Source organism: Podarcis erhardii (genome assembly GCF_964252035.2).
Source record: "Podarcis erhardii genome assembly, chromosome: W".
Lineage (NCBI taxonomy): Eukaryota > Metazoa > Chordata > Lepidosauria > Squamata > Lacertidae > Podarcis > Podarcis erhardii.
Window position 1 is genome coordinate 15,473,457 of NC_138506.1, and position 14,732 is coordinate 15,488,188.

Sequence of the window (14,732 nt, forward strand, 5' to 3'; positions counted from 1 at the left end):
TAAATATTTGCAAGCTTGACTGGGGTCATGTACCACCTATAGATCATTTTCATAATATTTTCTCTCAAGGCGTTACACGCCGTAAATTTCATGCCGGTGGTCCACAACCTTTCCCAGTCAGCAAACAAAATGTTATGACCAATATCTTGCGCCCACTTAATCATAGCTGATTTAACTGTTTCATCCTGCGTATTCCATTTCAACAGCAAGTTATACATTTTTGATAAATTCTTAGTATTGAGTTCTAACAATTCTGTTTCCAATTTAGATTTCTCCACCTGGAAGCCAATTTTCTTATCCATCTTGTAAACCTCCATTATTTGTTAATAGTGGAGCCAATCTCTCACTTTATCCTTTAATTTCTCAAAACTCTGCAGTTTGAAGTTACTACCCTCCTGTTCTAAAATTTCCCAATATTTCGGCCATATACACTCCATATTAAGTTTTTTCACAGCTTTTGCCTCCATTGGTGAAAGCCACCTTAGAGTTTTGTTCTCCAGTAGGTCTTTATATCTGATCCAAACATTGTACAGTGCTTTCCTGACAATATGATTTTTAAAGCCTTTATGAACCTTAACTTTGTCATACCACAAATATGCATGCCACCCAAAGAAGTTATTAAAACCTTCCAAATCTAAAATACCTGTGTTCTTAAGGAGCAGCCAATCCTTCAACCAGCAGAAAGCTGCTGATTCGTAGTAAAGTTTCAAGTCTGACAGGGCAAATCCCCCCCTTTCCTTTGCATCAGTTAAAATCTTAAATTTTATTCTGGGTTTTTTGCCCTGCCAGATAAATTTAGAAATATCTCGCTGCCATCCCTTAAAACACTCCATCTTATCAACAATTTGCAGTGTTTTGAACAAAAATAACATTCTAGGCAATACATTCATCTTAATAGCTGCTATCCGACCAGACAAAGAAAGCTTCAAGTTTGACCGAATTTCTAAATCTTTTTTCACTTGATTCCAACATTTCTCATAATTGTCTTTAAATAAATTCATATTTTTAGCTGTCATATTAATCCCCAAGTATTTTACACTCTTAACCACAGTTAAACCTGTTTCATTCTGAAACCTCTCCTTCTCTCTTACTGTTAGATTTTTCTCTAATACCTTAGTCTTTAATTTATTTAATTTAAATCCTGCCACTTGACCAAACTCTTGAATTAATTCCAAAACCCTTTTCGTACTGGATTCCGGCTCTTGCAATGTAAGTACCAAGTCATCTGCAAATGCTCTCAATTTATATTGTCTCGCTCCGACCTGAACCCCTTTAACCAGCTGGTCTTTTCTTATCATATTCAGCAAAACCTCCAGGACCGAAATAAAAAGTAGTGGGGAAATTGGGCACCCCTGACGTGTCCCTTTTTCTATCTTAAGTTCTTCTGTAATAACATTATTTACAATTAGCTTTGCTTTTTGTTCAGAATAAATTGCGCCTATACCGTTTTCAAAACCTTGGCCTACCCCCATCCCATGGAGATTCTTCTTCATAAAGGTCCAAGAAATATTGTCAAAGGCTTTCTCCGCGTCCACAAATATCAAAACAGCTTTTGTGTTTATATTAACTTCTAACATTTCCAAAATGTCTATTATATTCCTTACATTATCTGATAAATGTCTTCTCGGGAGGAAGCCCGATTGATCCCTATGAATCTCCCCCATCAAAATCTTTTTCAGTCTCTTAGCTAAAATGTCAGCAAAAATTTTGTAATCCACATTTAATAGAGAAATTGGGCGGTAGTTCTTCAGTTGAGTCTTTTCAGTCTCTGTCTTCGGTATAAGCGTGATATAAGCCTCTTTCCACGTATCAGGTGCTTCTTTCCCCTCAAGGATTTCACTGCAGACTTCCTTCAAAGGTTGTATTAGCCATTCTTTTAAAGCCTTGTAGTATTTGGAAGTCAGTCCATCAGGTCCCGGAGATTTGCCCAGTTTCATGTTTTGAATGGCGTCTTCTATTTCTTGTTCAGTTATTTTCTGATTCAAAAGCACTTTATCTTGACATGAAATTTCCTTCATCCCATTTTTCTTCAAGAATTGTTCTATATCAATCTCTTTTTCTGGCCCTTGTGCATATAATTGTTTAAAATATCTCTGGAAGCAGCTTCTGATTTCAGTTGGGTTGTTAATGTTCTTTCCATCCACTTCTAAATTTGTCACTGTATTTAGTTTTTGTCTCTTCTTCAATTGCCAAGCCAAGAATTTCCCGCATTTATCAGCAGATTCAAACGTTTTCTGTCTCATTTGTTTGATTTTCCATTCTATTTCTTGGTTCATCAGTTCCATGTATTGGATTTGATATAATTTAATTTCTCTCAAAATCTCCTGAGACTTTGGTTTTGATCTCAGTTTTTTTTTCTCCTTCTTTAATTTTTTCTAAGATCTTATCCTTTTTCTCGTTTTGGCTTTTCTTCTTTATTGCGTTTTGTTGTATCAAGAAACCTCTCATAACTGCTTTGCTTGCGTCCCAGATTACTTTTTTTCCCACATTGGTCCTCATGTTGATTTCAAAATAGTCTCTTAGTGTTTTTTGGGCCTTTTTACAAAATTCTTTATCTCTGAATAATGAGTCATTCATCCTCCATCTGAAAGTGCCAGCTGTTGTTTGATGCATCTCCATCTTCACGGCGTTATGGTCGGAGCAAGTCTTTGGGCAGATTTCCACTTTTTTTTAATCTTCGATGCCAGTCCTCTAGTAACCCATATTTGGTCAATTCTAGTCCAGGTCATTTTGGCTTCAGAAAAAAAGGTTCCTTCTCTTTCAAGAGGATTTTTTAATCTCCAAATATCAACTAAGTCCATATTGTCAGTCATTTCAAAAAATGTTTTTGGTAACCTTCCGTCTTTAGAAATTACTTGTCTTTGTGCTTTATCCATGTTTGTAGAAACAACTCCATTCATATCTCCCATCAAAATTATATTTAAATCCATGTAGTCCAGCAGAATCTCATGCAACTTTTTAAAGAATTCAGATTTGCCTTCATTTGGTGCGTAGATTCCTAGAATCAAAAATTTCTGGCCTTGTACTTGAATTCCAATTGCCAGGTATCTTCCTTGTTCATCTTTAAATATTTGTTTCGGCATCAATCTATCCTTTGCATATATAACCACTCCTCTTTTTTTCACTCTGTCAGATGAAATAAATTCATGTCCTAATTTTTTATTAATAAGTAGTTTTCTATGTGTTCTTGTCACATGTGTCTCTTGCAGGCAAATCAAGTCCAATTGTTGTTTCTGTAGAATATGAAAGACGTTCTTCCTCTTCCGAGGAATATTTAAGCCATTACAATTCCAGCTCAGTAATCGCAGGGCCATGATGGGGTTATTTACTTACTCCTCCTACTGCTCCCGATTGTTGCTCTTCATCTGTTGGTGGCTGTAGTCCAAACGATAAATTTGCCAAGTCCAGTATTCCTTTTCCTGGTGTTGTTGGTTCTTCTCCAAGTTCTGCTTCCTTCACTAAGTCTTCTTCGTGATCTCTCAAGAATTTATCTTTATCGCTTAGTGTCTTTATTCTAACTTTCTTTCCTCTGTATTTGAAAGATAGGCCTTGGGGGAATTCCCACCTAAAGAAGATTCTGCTTTTTTTTAATAGTACAACCAGATCTTTGTAGTCCTCTCTTGCATCTAAAATGGGCTTTGGGATATCTTTGAAGATCTCCACAAAAGAATCCTCAATTTGCAGTGTATTTTGATAGTGCAGGTTTAAAATTTTATCTCTTTCCTCCTTTGATCCCAAAGTAATCAAACAGTCTCTTGGCTTGTTCTTTTTTTGTCTTATTCCAAGTCTGAATGCACTCACAATCTTAACCTCCTCCCCCTGCAGGCCTTCTTGCCAAAAGTCATAAAATTCTTTTGTAATAAAATCCACCAAATTGTCCTGTTCACTTTCTGGAACAAATCTCAATCTTAAGTTACGATCCCTCCTTTGAAGATCTATCATAGCAAAGGATAAATCATGGTCCGCCAGTTTCTTTACAACCGGTGGTATTTTTCCCTGAGTTTCAGTTGCAATCTCCTTTGCCTCCTCGGCAATCTTTCGGGTAGTAGCTGATTCCTCTAGGAGTCTCCCAATATTCTGAGCATTAGCAGTAACTTGAGTTCCCAATTCTTTTAGACTGGAAGTATTCAAATCAAGTTTTTTTGAGATCTCAGCTACTTGTTTACTTGTATCAGTCCCTTGTTTCGTTAAAAATTCCAGGGATTCATTTATTTTTCCAAGAGCTTTCGTCAAAGCATCTTCTGCAGACATAGCTTTAGATTTTATTTGCGAGGCCGCAGCTGCTCCTATCACTGAGGCCCTTCTTGGTTGTGTAGTACTGTAGGTTTTGCCGGATCTGAGGTTTTTCTCCTGAGCCTGATCTATCTTTCCTTTGCCATCTGCCATGCCACTATCAGCCAGGCCAAGGTCAGTCCCACACTCCTAGATTTGTTTTTACTAGTAAATTTCCAGTGGCTCAGCTTCTAGTTGCTTAGTTGTTTCTCACAATGTAACAAAGTCTCCTCTAGAGGGGGGAATTCCCAACTTGCATTCACAGTTCACAGTTCCTACAGCAGATATATTGTCTCAAAGTCCCCCCCCCATCTCTTCTAAAGGAGAAAGAATCCCCAGTTCCAGCACTTTTTTCTTAAATAGTTACAAATATGTAGCAGTCCAGGTACAAGTCCTCAACACTGTATCTTTCCCAATTATTTCCAGGCTCACTCTTTTGACAGCTCAAAGTTCTTTTTCCCTTCTTACAGAGCAGTCCGTTCCCAGGATACAAAAGACAGTTGGTAAAAGTTCAATTCTTTCCTTTCATGCAGGTTAAATAATTCAGTGACAGTTCTCCCTCACCGCTCCTGCCCGCTAAGTGAGGGGGTGTCTTGCTTTTAGGCAATCGGTTTGTTATTCAAATGCAATCCTCAAAAGGTTTCAGCTTAAAAGTCTCTTTGCTTTCTTCTCACTACAATGCGGTAAGGCAGACTTCCTTTTTGTACCTTTCCCGTGGTGGCCAATCTTTTAAACTTTCAAATCCAATTTAAGTCTTTAAATCTTTACTCTTTAAAGTCCAATTTAAGCTTTTAATCCTACTCACGAGTAGATGCTTTCAGGATCAATTTGCCGGAAGAAATCAGCGCTCTCCGATAATGGCGACGCGGCTTCGCTCCATAGACTGGGTAGCGGCTCTCAGCACCGCGCTCCCCCCGACACCGTTCCGGAGCCTTTAAAAAGGCTCTTTCGCAGTCCGGAGAGGTCGCGATGGTACCCGCCGAGCCTCCTTGTTTACAGGCTTCTCCACCTGTAATTTTTAAGGGTCCCCGCTTCGCCGTAGCGGCAGGACCCGAACCCGCGGAGCAGGCTTCTCCCGGAGCTCCGGGAAAAGTCCGCCATTAATCGCTGGCGCCGACCGGAAGTCCTCCGGAATGTGCCACTCTCCAGGCACCGGCTGAATTCCTCATTGACCTCCCCCTGCGACACCCGGCAGGAAAACAGGCGAGGTCTGTAATCGGCGATCCTTCCTAGACGTGAGAAGAACACACCACTCCTTCACTCTCCTCCCTGCTATCCCCAGGGAGGGGAAAGAGACAGACAGAAATGTGTTTACATGCTTTTATTTCTGTCTTTTCCAGCAGTACAGAGAAAACATGTCTGCACTCACTTTACAACAACAGCAGAGAGAAATAATAACTCCTCCCATGTACTTCCAGTACAGGTCAGATGACACACTGAGCTAACATCCGGTGCTCAGTACGGTGAATGGACTGCCCCTTTCTTCCCATGGTAACAGTCACAAACATCCTGTCTGGCTTTTCAGCCACCTGCAGCTGAAGAAGCTGCTGCTGCTCGCTGCTGCATTGCTCCTTTTTGGTAACAGTTACCACCCTAAAGTTGGAAATTTTGGGAATTAGGTCTACTGATGTCCAAATAAAATCTATGGTAGAGGCTCGGGAGCCTGACCAGAAAGTAAATTCGGCAGGGTAATCAGAACTGAGAGCTCCGTTTAGAAGGTGAAAATTAAGAGCCATCAAAGTTTGTCTACATTTAAAACCTGCGTATGTAGCAACACTGTCTTTAAAATTCCTGGGTAAAAGGTCTGAGGTTAAAATGGGTAGTGGGGGATATTTATTATATTTAGCAAATAATGATTTATCAGAGTGAGACAATCGGCCATTGAAATCTCCTGCAACTAGAAAGGAGGCTTCAGGATATTTCTCTAGGAGAGTTTCAAGAGTCAGTTGAATTCCCCTCCATCTTTGGTCCACCAGGTTTTTCTTGTAGGTTGGGTGCAAATAAACATTAATCACCACGAACACTTCCTCCGCTGTTTGTAGCTTTACACCCAGCATGGATGACGACTGGATGTCGATTTGTTCCACCTGCAGATTTAAAGCCAAAGAAACTAAGGTAGCCAATCCACCTTGTGGTCTACCAGGTGATAGTGGATTCTGTTGTGCATTCAGGTAGAAGCCCTTATACCCTGATAAGGAGAAGCCCTCACAAGCCCAGGTCTCTTGCAGTAAAAGAATACGACTGCCTTTTATGTAGGTGACGAAGGATGGGTCCATCAGCTTAGGTTCCAAACTACAAGAAAGAAGATTCCAGCTAAACATTAGGAAGAACTTCCTGACAGTAAGAGCTGTTCGACAGTGGAATTTGCTGCCAAGGAGTGTGATGGAATCTCCTTCTTTGGAGGTCTTTAAGCAGAGGCTTGACAACCATATGTCAGGAGTGCTCTGATGGTGTTTCCTGCTTGGCAGGGGGTTGGACTCGATGGCCCTTGTGGTCTCTTCCAACTCTATGATTCTATGATTCTATGACTGCCTTTTATGTAGGCGACGAAGGATGGGTCCATCAGCTTAGGTTTAATGCCAGCTACATTCCAGGATAAGAAAGTAAGTGATCTCCTGGTCACCCCTTCGAGTCATGCTGGGCCTTGCGGAACCAGCACGGCAGAATCCACCTGGGAATGCATGCGGCGAGGGGGGGCAATAGGCTGGAAGAAGGAAGTAATTGTAGCTTGCTTACCCGGCAATTTCCAAACACCACTTACCGCAGCAGCAGCAGCAGCCATGGATTGAGGCTTAATTTTTGGTGGCTGCGGGGATGGGTTCTGGTGCACGGGAGTATCACTTAACGACAGGTCCATAGACTCTGCATTTAAGGTACGCTCTAAAATTGAGAGGGGTGGGCCTTTTGGGTCAGCAATTGCTGTAGGGAACATGCAGTGTAAGGCAGGTGGAAGACATCCTTTTCGGTTTGCCTCCAAAAGAGCATTCAGTCTTGCCACAGCTTCCGAGTTTGACCAGAGGGTTGTCGAATCTTTCACTATATCCTGCCCAGGCTTGACATCCCAAGGCCGTGTACAGCCAGGTTGCCGATCAAAGGTCGTTAAAACGGGTTCCACTTGGGCTTGTGTAGACTGCTCTTCAATTGGTGAGGAATTCATCTTATTTACCTGAACATGATCTTCTGAGTTACGGAGACAGAGTAGCAACTCATCCAGTCTGTCCGTTATCTCCGTTCGCTCCAGTTTTGGCAATTGGGAGAAGGATAGAAGTAACTCACACTCCGTAGAATTCTCCAGATGTATAGCCTTTGTCAGTGGAGGCGGGGGGGGGCGGGTGTCAGTCCAGCTAATTAGATCTGCGGCCAGGGGAGTTGGAGTCGTGGCAATTGGCGAACCCTCAGACTTGTCTGCTTTCTTTTTGAGCAGGCAGTTTGGTAAGAGGGGGCAGATCTTGGTATTGGTAAAGACTCTTGTAGCAAGGATTCCATAGTTAATTAGAAGGCTTCTTGAGGACATAATAAGTACAGGGAGCTTTTTGGTTTTAAAGGAGAGCAGCACTCTCTGCCTCTGAGGTCTGCTGCTAATATGGTCAGAATGCTTCAGGTCAATAGAGCTAGGGATTACCCCCAGGAGCTCCGCTAGGTGTCTCCTTATATCACTCTTATAATGCCAGTTTATCACCTTGCCTCTAAAGGGGCAAACCGTTAAGCAGATTTTAGTAGCTTGCAGCAGCAGTTTGTAAGGAGGTGCATAGTGTTGTTCCTTCTTATTTTGCTCACTTTGCCCACTTTTCTGATTGCCAACAACTTGAGAAATTGTACAGGAGGTGTGAGGTAAAACGGGTGCTCTGGACAATTGTATGGATTTCATCTCAGGTGATACATCAGGGGAACTGTCTTTACCTGTTAGGGATACAAGCGAGATAATCTTCTCCAAGGATCCTCGGATGTCTTTTATGTATTTAAAGATACAGTCCACTGTTTTAGCAACTAGGTCTAGAGTAGTCAAGTGTTCAAATAGTATCTCATCAATACAACTTTCACGGGCTCTAGTGCAGTCATACATGTGGATACCAGTATTATTATTGCTTGCAGGTTTAATAGGCAGGTTATCGAAAGGTTCTTTCGCAATGGTTTCCTCGTCATTCATCTCTGCTAGCAGTGAGAAAGAGTTTGAAACCGGAATATTAAAGATACCCTTTGTACTTTCAGATTCACTAAATTTTGTTTGTTTAGCAAGAGGCAGGCATCTCAGTTCCTCTGTGGCGTCTAAATCTCTGGAATCTCTGGTACGTTTCCCAGTTCCTCTCCCACGAGCAGGGCTGTATAATTGCTTAGTCATTTCTCTCTTCATGCAGCCGCCCCAAGTTTCAGGGTCAATGATTGTCTCCTTAATAGAAAGAGGCGTCCTCCTACTTACTAATTAACACTAAAACTATAAACTAAAAACTAAGGTTAAAAGTTAATAGGTTTCTATACTCATTAAAACAAATTTGAAGGATAAAAGATAAAAATAAGTCAGAGAGCTCACATTCACGCTGACTAAGTGCCGTTCGCCATCTTGGAATCATTTTCATAATATTCTCTCTTAAGGCATTACATGCCGTAAATTTCATACCGGTGGTCCACAACTTTTCCCAGTCAGCAAACATAATGTTATGACCAATGTCGTGTGCCCATTTAATCATAGCTGATTTAACTGTTTCATCCTGAGTATTCCATTTCAACAGCAAGTTATACATTCTTGAAAGAATCTTAGTTTTAGGTTCTAACAGTTCTGTTTCCAATTTCGATTTTTCCACCTGGAAGCCCAATTTTTTGTCCGTATTATAGGCCTCTCTTATTTGATAGTAGTGAAGCCAATCTCGCACTTTATCTTTTAGTTTCTCAAAACTCTGCAATTTCAATTTATCTCCTTCTTGTTCTAATATCTCCCAATATTTCGGCCACTTGGCCTCCATATTGAGTCTTTTCAGAGCCTTTGCCTCCATGGGTGACAACCACCTTGGGGTCTTGCTTTCCAATAGATCCTTGTACCTTATCCAGACATTAAATAATGCCTTCCTGACAATATGGTGTTTGAAAGCTTTGTGCGCTTTAACCTTGTCGTACCACAAATATGCATGCCATCCAAAAGCATTATTAAAACCTTCCAAATCCAAGATATCAGTGTTCTCAAGAAGCAGCCAGTCTTTCAACCAGCAGAAAGCTGCTGATTCATAATAAAGTTTAAAGTCTGGCAGGGCAAACCCCCCTCTTTCCTTCACGTCAGTTAATATTTTAAATTTTATTCTGGGCTTTTTGCCCTGCCAGACAAATTTAGAGATGTCTCTCTGCCACTTCTTGAAACAATCCATCTTGTCCACAATCTGCAAAGTTTGAAACAAAAATAACATTTTTGGCAATACATTCATCTTTATAACTGCAATTCGACCCAACAAGGAAAGCTTCAGTTTGGACCATGTTTCTAAGTCTTTTTTAACTTCTGACCAGCATTTCTCATAGTTGTCTTTAAATAAGTTCAAATTTTTGGCTGTCATGTTTATCCCCAGGTATTTCACTTTCTTAACTAAAGTCAAACCAGTCTCATTCTGAAACCTTTCTTTTTCTGTCTGTGTTAAATTTTTCTCTAAAACCTTCGTTTTTAACTTGTTCAATTTAAATCCAGCCACTTGACCAAATTCTTGAATCAGTTCTAATACCCTTTTCGTACTAGATTCTGGCTCCTGTAATGTCAAAACTAGGTCATCTGCAAAAGCCTTCAATTTATATTCTTTGGCTCCGACCTGAATTCCTTTAATCAAGCGGTCCCTTCTAATCATATTCAGCAGCACCTCCAGGACCGAAATAAATAACAATGGAGAGATAGGGCAACCCTGTCGTGTTCCTTTTTCTATCTTAAATTCTTCAGTCACCACATTATTAACAATCAATTTAGCTTTTGGTTCTGAATAAATTGCACTTATACCATTTTCAAACCCTTGTCCCACCCCCATTCCCTTAAGATTTTTCTTCATAAAATTCCAAGAAATATTATCAAAGGCCTTCTCCGCATCAATAAAAATTAAAGCTGCTTTTGTGTTGATATTCACTTGTAATATTTCCAAAATATCAATTATATTCCTTGTATTATCAGACAAATGTCTACCTGGGAGAAAACCTGCCTGGTCTTTATGGATCTCCTCTGCTAATACTTTTTTTAGTCTATTAGCTAAAATATCTGCAAAAATTTTATAATCCACATTTAGAAGGGATATGGGGCGGTAGTTCTTAAGTTGTGTCTTTTCAGACTCAGATTTCGGTATAAGTGTAATAAAAGCATCTTTCCACGACTCCGGTGCCTTCTTCCCCTCCATGATTTTGTTACAAACCTCCTTTAATGGTTGAATTAGATAGTCTTTCAAAGTTTTATAATACTTGGAGGTTAGCCCGTCCGGCCCTGGAGACTTGCCCAACTGCATGTTCTGGATGGCACCCTCAATCTCCTGTTCCGTAATTGTACAGTTCAAAATTGTCTTTTTTTCTTGAGATATTTTTTGTAATCCATTAGATCTTAAAAATTGGTCTATATCAGTCTCTTTCTGTGGCCCTTGTGTGTAAAGTTGTTTAAAGTATCTCTGGAAGCACCTTCTAATCTCCGCAGGATTCTGAATGTTTTTTCCTTCTATCTCGAGGTTTGTAATAGTATTTAACTTCTGTCTCTTTTTCAACTGCCAGGCTAGCAGCTTCCCACATTTATTTGCCGATTCAAATGTCTTTTGTCTCATCTGTTTTATTTTCCATTCTACTTCTTGATTTATCAATTTCATGTATTGTACTTGATATAATTTAATTTCCCTCAAAATCTCCTTAGAATTGGGTTTCGACCTTAATTTCTTCTCCACTTCTTTTATTTTTTCCAGAATTTTTTCCTTTTTTTCATTTTGAGTCCTCTTTTTTATAGCATTCTGTTGAATTAAGAACCCTCTCATAACCGCTTTACTTGCGTCCCAGATTACTCTTTTTTCCACCATAGTTCTCAGATTTACTTCAAAATAGTCTCTCAGTGTCTTTTGGGCCTTCTTGATGATCTCTTGGTCTCGTAATAAGGTGTTATTCATCTTCCATCTAAAGGAACCGGTTGGTATTAGTTTCATTTCCATCTTTACGCATTCCAGGGAATAAGCTGAAAGGCCATCAACATGGGATAAAGCATCCCCTACCACTTTCTGGAAACCATTTGGATCCATTAAGTGGCAGGGGCGGACCATTTGAATTGGTCCCACCTCCCAACAGAGGGGAAGGCTTGCGTAGAAGTCCAGTTGCACCAGGAAGTGATCTGACCATGGCACTTCTTTTGTTTCACTTTTACTTAGTGTCAGATCACCCACGTCGCTAGAGGTGAACACCAGGTCTAAGGCATGTCCGTGACTATGGCATTTCATGTCACAAAGTTTGCCAAATACCCCCATGTTTTGGGAATGAGGGCTAACCAAGCATGATCCTCTGGGGACTGTCAACTTTGAAATTATGAAGGGTACCAGACAAGGGTGCCCGTTATTGCCATTACTATTTATAGCAGTCTTGGCAGTCCTTCTAATAAATATGAGAAAAACTGACAAGATTAATCAAATTAGTGTCGGTCAAAAAGAATATAAACTGAAAGCCTTTGCAGACGATTTAGTTATAACAGTAGAGGACCCAACAACCAGTGCAATGGAAGCACTGGAAAGAATTGAACAATTTGGACAGGTAGCAGGTTTTAAATTTAAAAAGAAAAAGAAAAAGAAAATGCCTGTTAAAAATATGGATCAATATGTAAAAGATGAACTGCAACAAAAATTAAGTATTGAGGTGGTAAAAAAGGTTAAATATTTAGGAATCTGGTTAACATAAAAAAACATAAATCTGTTTAAAGATAATTACACACCGGTCTGGAATGGTATCAAAAGAGACCTAAAAGTGTGGGGAAGAAAAACTATCTCTATGGGGCAGAATTTCAGTGATTAAAATGAATGTGCTAACCAAAATGCTATTTTTATTTCAGTCAATCCCAATTATAAATGGTGTTGGTAATTTTAAAGAGTGGCAAAAAGTAATTACAAAATTTGTCTGGCAAGGGGAACAAACAAGAATAAAATTTAAATTACTTACAGATGTTAAAGAAAGAGGAGGTTTCTCCCTGCCAGATTTGAAATTGCATTATGGAGTTTCTTGCCTATGCTGGTTAAGGGATTGGATATTGTTAAAGAACACAGATCTATTAGATCTGGAAGAATTTGACAACAGGTTTGGGTGGCATGCATATTTATGTATGAGAAGGTAAAAGTTCGTAAAGGTTTTCTGAACCACATAATTTGAAAATCAATCTGAGGTGTGGAGTAGATATAAGAGTTTATTAGAACGTAAAACACCATGGTGGCTGTCGCTGTTAGAGGCAACAGCTATAAAAATGATAAATGTGGAACAAAAATGGGCCACCTATGGAGATTTGGTGATAGAGATGGATAACCAGTGGAATCGAACCCTTATGAAGAGGTAAGAGTCAGTAAATGATTGGTTGCATTATCGTCAAGTAAATGAAGTATTTAGAGAAGACAAAAAAAAATGGATTTGAATTTATAAGATCTAGGTTTGAAATGGATTTATTAGGCAGCAAAGTTAAAATATTGTTGAAAATGTATAAGTTACTTTTGGAATGGCATATGACAGATTAAGTAAAATCTGTAATGATATATTGGGCAAAAGGTATTGGTCATAATATACAGCTAGAAGATTGGGAAAGATTGTGGAAAGATGGACTAAATTCTACCACATGCAGTTCACTTAAAGAAAATGTAATGAAAATGATGTCTAGATGGTATTCAACACCAGTGAAATTAGCAGAAATGTATAGAATAAATAATAAATGTTGGAAATGCAAAGAAAAAGAGGGTACCTTTTACCATATGTGGTGGACCTGTAAGGAGGTGAATGTCTTCTGGGAAATTATATATAGTGAACTTTAAAAAATGTTGAAATATATGTTTATTTAAAAAAAACCAGAAGACATCCTATTAGGTATAGTAGGTCGAGAAATACATAAGCAGGATAAAACATTGTTTTTATATGCAACAATTGCAGCGAGAATGTTATTAGCCCAAAGATGGAAACAAGGATGTCAGGGGACTGCCATCGGAACGGGGGGGGGGGGAGGCAGGGGGGCCGTTGGGCTACAGAGAGTCTTCGAAACTCCTGAGGAGCAGTTCCTCTTCCAGCGGTGGGAAAAGCCACACCTCCAGTGGAGAAGAGAGGGAAGGGGCCAGACAAGCGAGGAAAGGGCTCAAGGATGCTGCTGAGAGCCCCAGCACCTCACCTTGCCAAACTGACCAGGAGGGACACACACCACTTCCTTCACCCAGCTTGCGCAGAGGGGTGAAACGCAACGAGGGGAAGTGGAGGCTTGGGGTGTCAAAGTTCTTATGTTTTTTTTTTTTATAAATATTTATTAAGGTTTTTAAATATAAATGCACACATAATAAACAATCTTATTTCTGTCATAACAATTTCATCACTTCTTTGGACTCCCTCACGTCTCCCGCTCCCATTTGCATCGTTAAAAATTTTTCCACACAAATTATCAACTTGTTTTCAATCTCATGTCCATTCATTCAAATATAATCTAGCACTTCTTCCAAAAAATTCTATATTTTCTTTAGTCTCACTTATCATCAAATTTAAATCTAATTTAGTGGTGAGCAGTTTTTTATAATCCAGCATCCTTCTTAAGATTCAACCAAATTACAATGTCTTTGTAAATACATTTTGAATTTCTCCCAGTCTTCCTCCATCTTCTCTTCTCCCAGATCACGGATTCTGCCGGTCATCTCGGCCAGTTGCATATAGTCCATCAGTCAAAGTTCTTATGTTGGGGGAGAAGCCAGAAGGGGCCACTCCCAGATTTTGCAAGTGACTAAGACAGACATGAACTTGGTAGTTCTGCACTGTAAATAGTTTGCACAATAAAACCTGTAAAAGACAGGTCGGAGTCCTGCCTGGTTACTCACGAGCAACCACCAGCAGCATCTGACAGCAATCCGGGTGTCTTTGCGGTTGCTCGTGTGTAGCAGTGAAGAGCAGTACTATAAGTCAAGAGAATAAAGCGAGGCCGGAGGAGCAAGGGGCTGCAGGCAGAGGCGCTGAGGAAGATGCAGTGCAGAACGTAGATAGATAATACTTTATTCGGCTATAAGCCCACAAGGAGTGCAGAACGTAGCGGCCCTGATGCAAAGGAACGTGGAGCTGGAAGTACACGTCTCTGACCTCGCAGCGAGGCTGGAGGAACACAGATTGCAGGAGCAGCAAATCAAGGCAACTCCAGTGGGGAGAAAGATACCGGCTCTGGTGAGCAAATTTGGCGGGAACCCTCAAGAGTACCTTGCCTTTAAGACCCTGGACTTGCAAAGGAGGGAATTTGCAAATGATGAGGAGAGGGTGGCATTCGT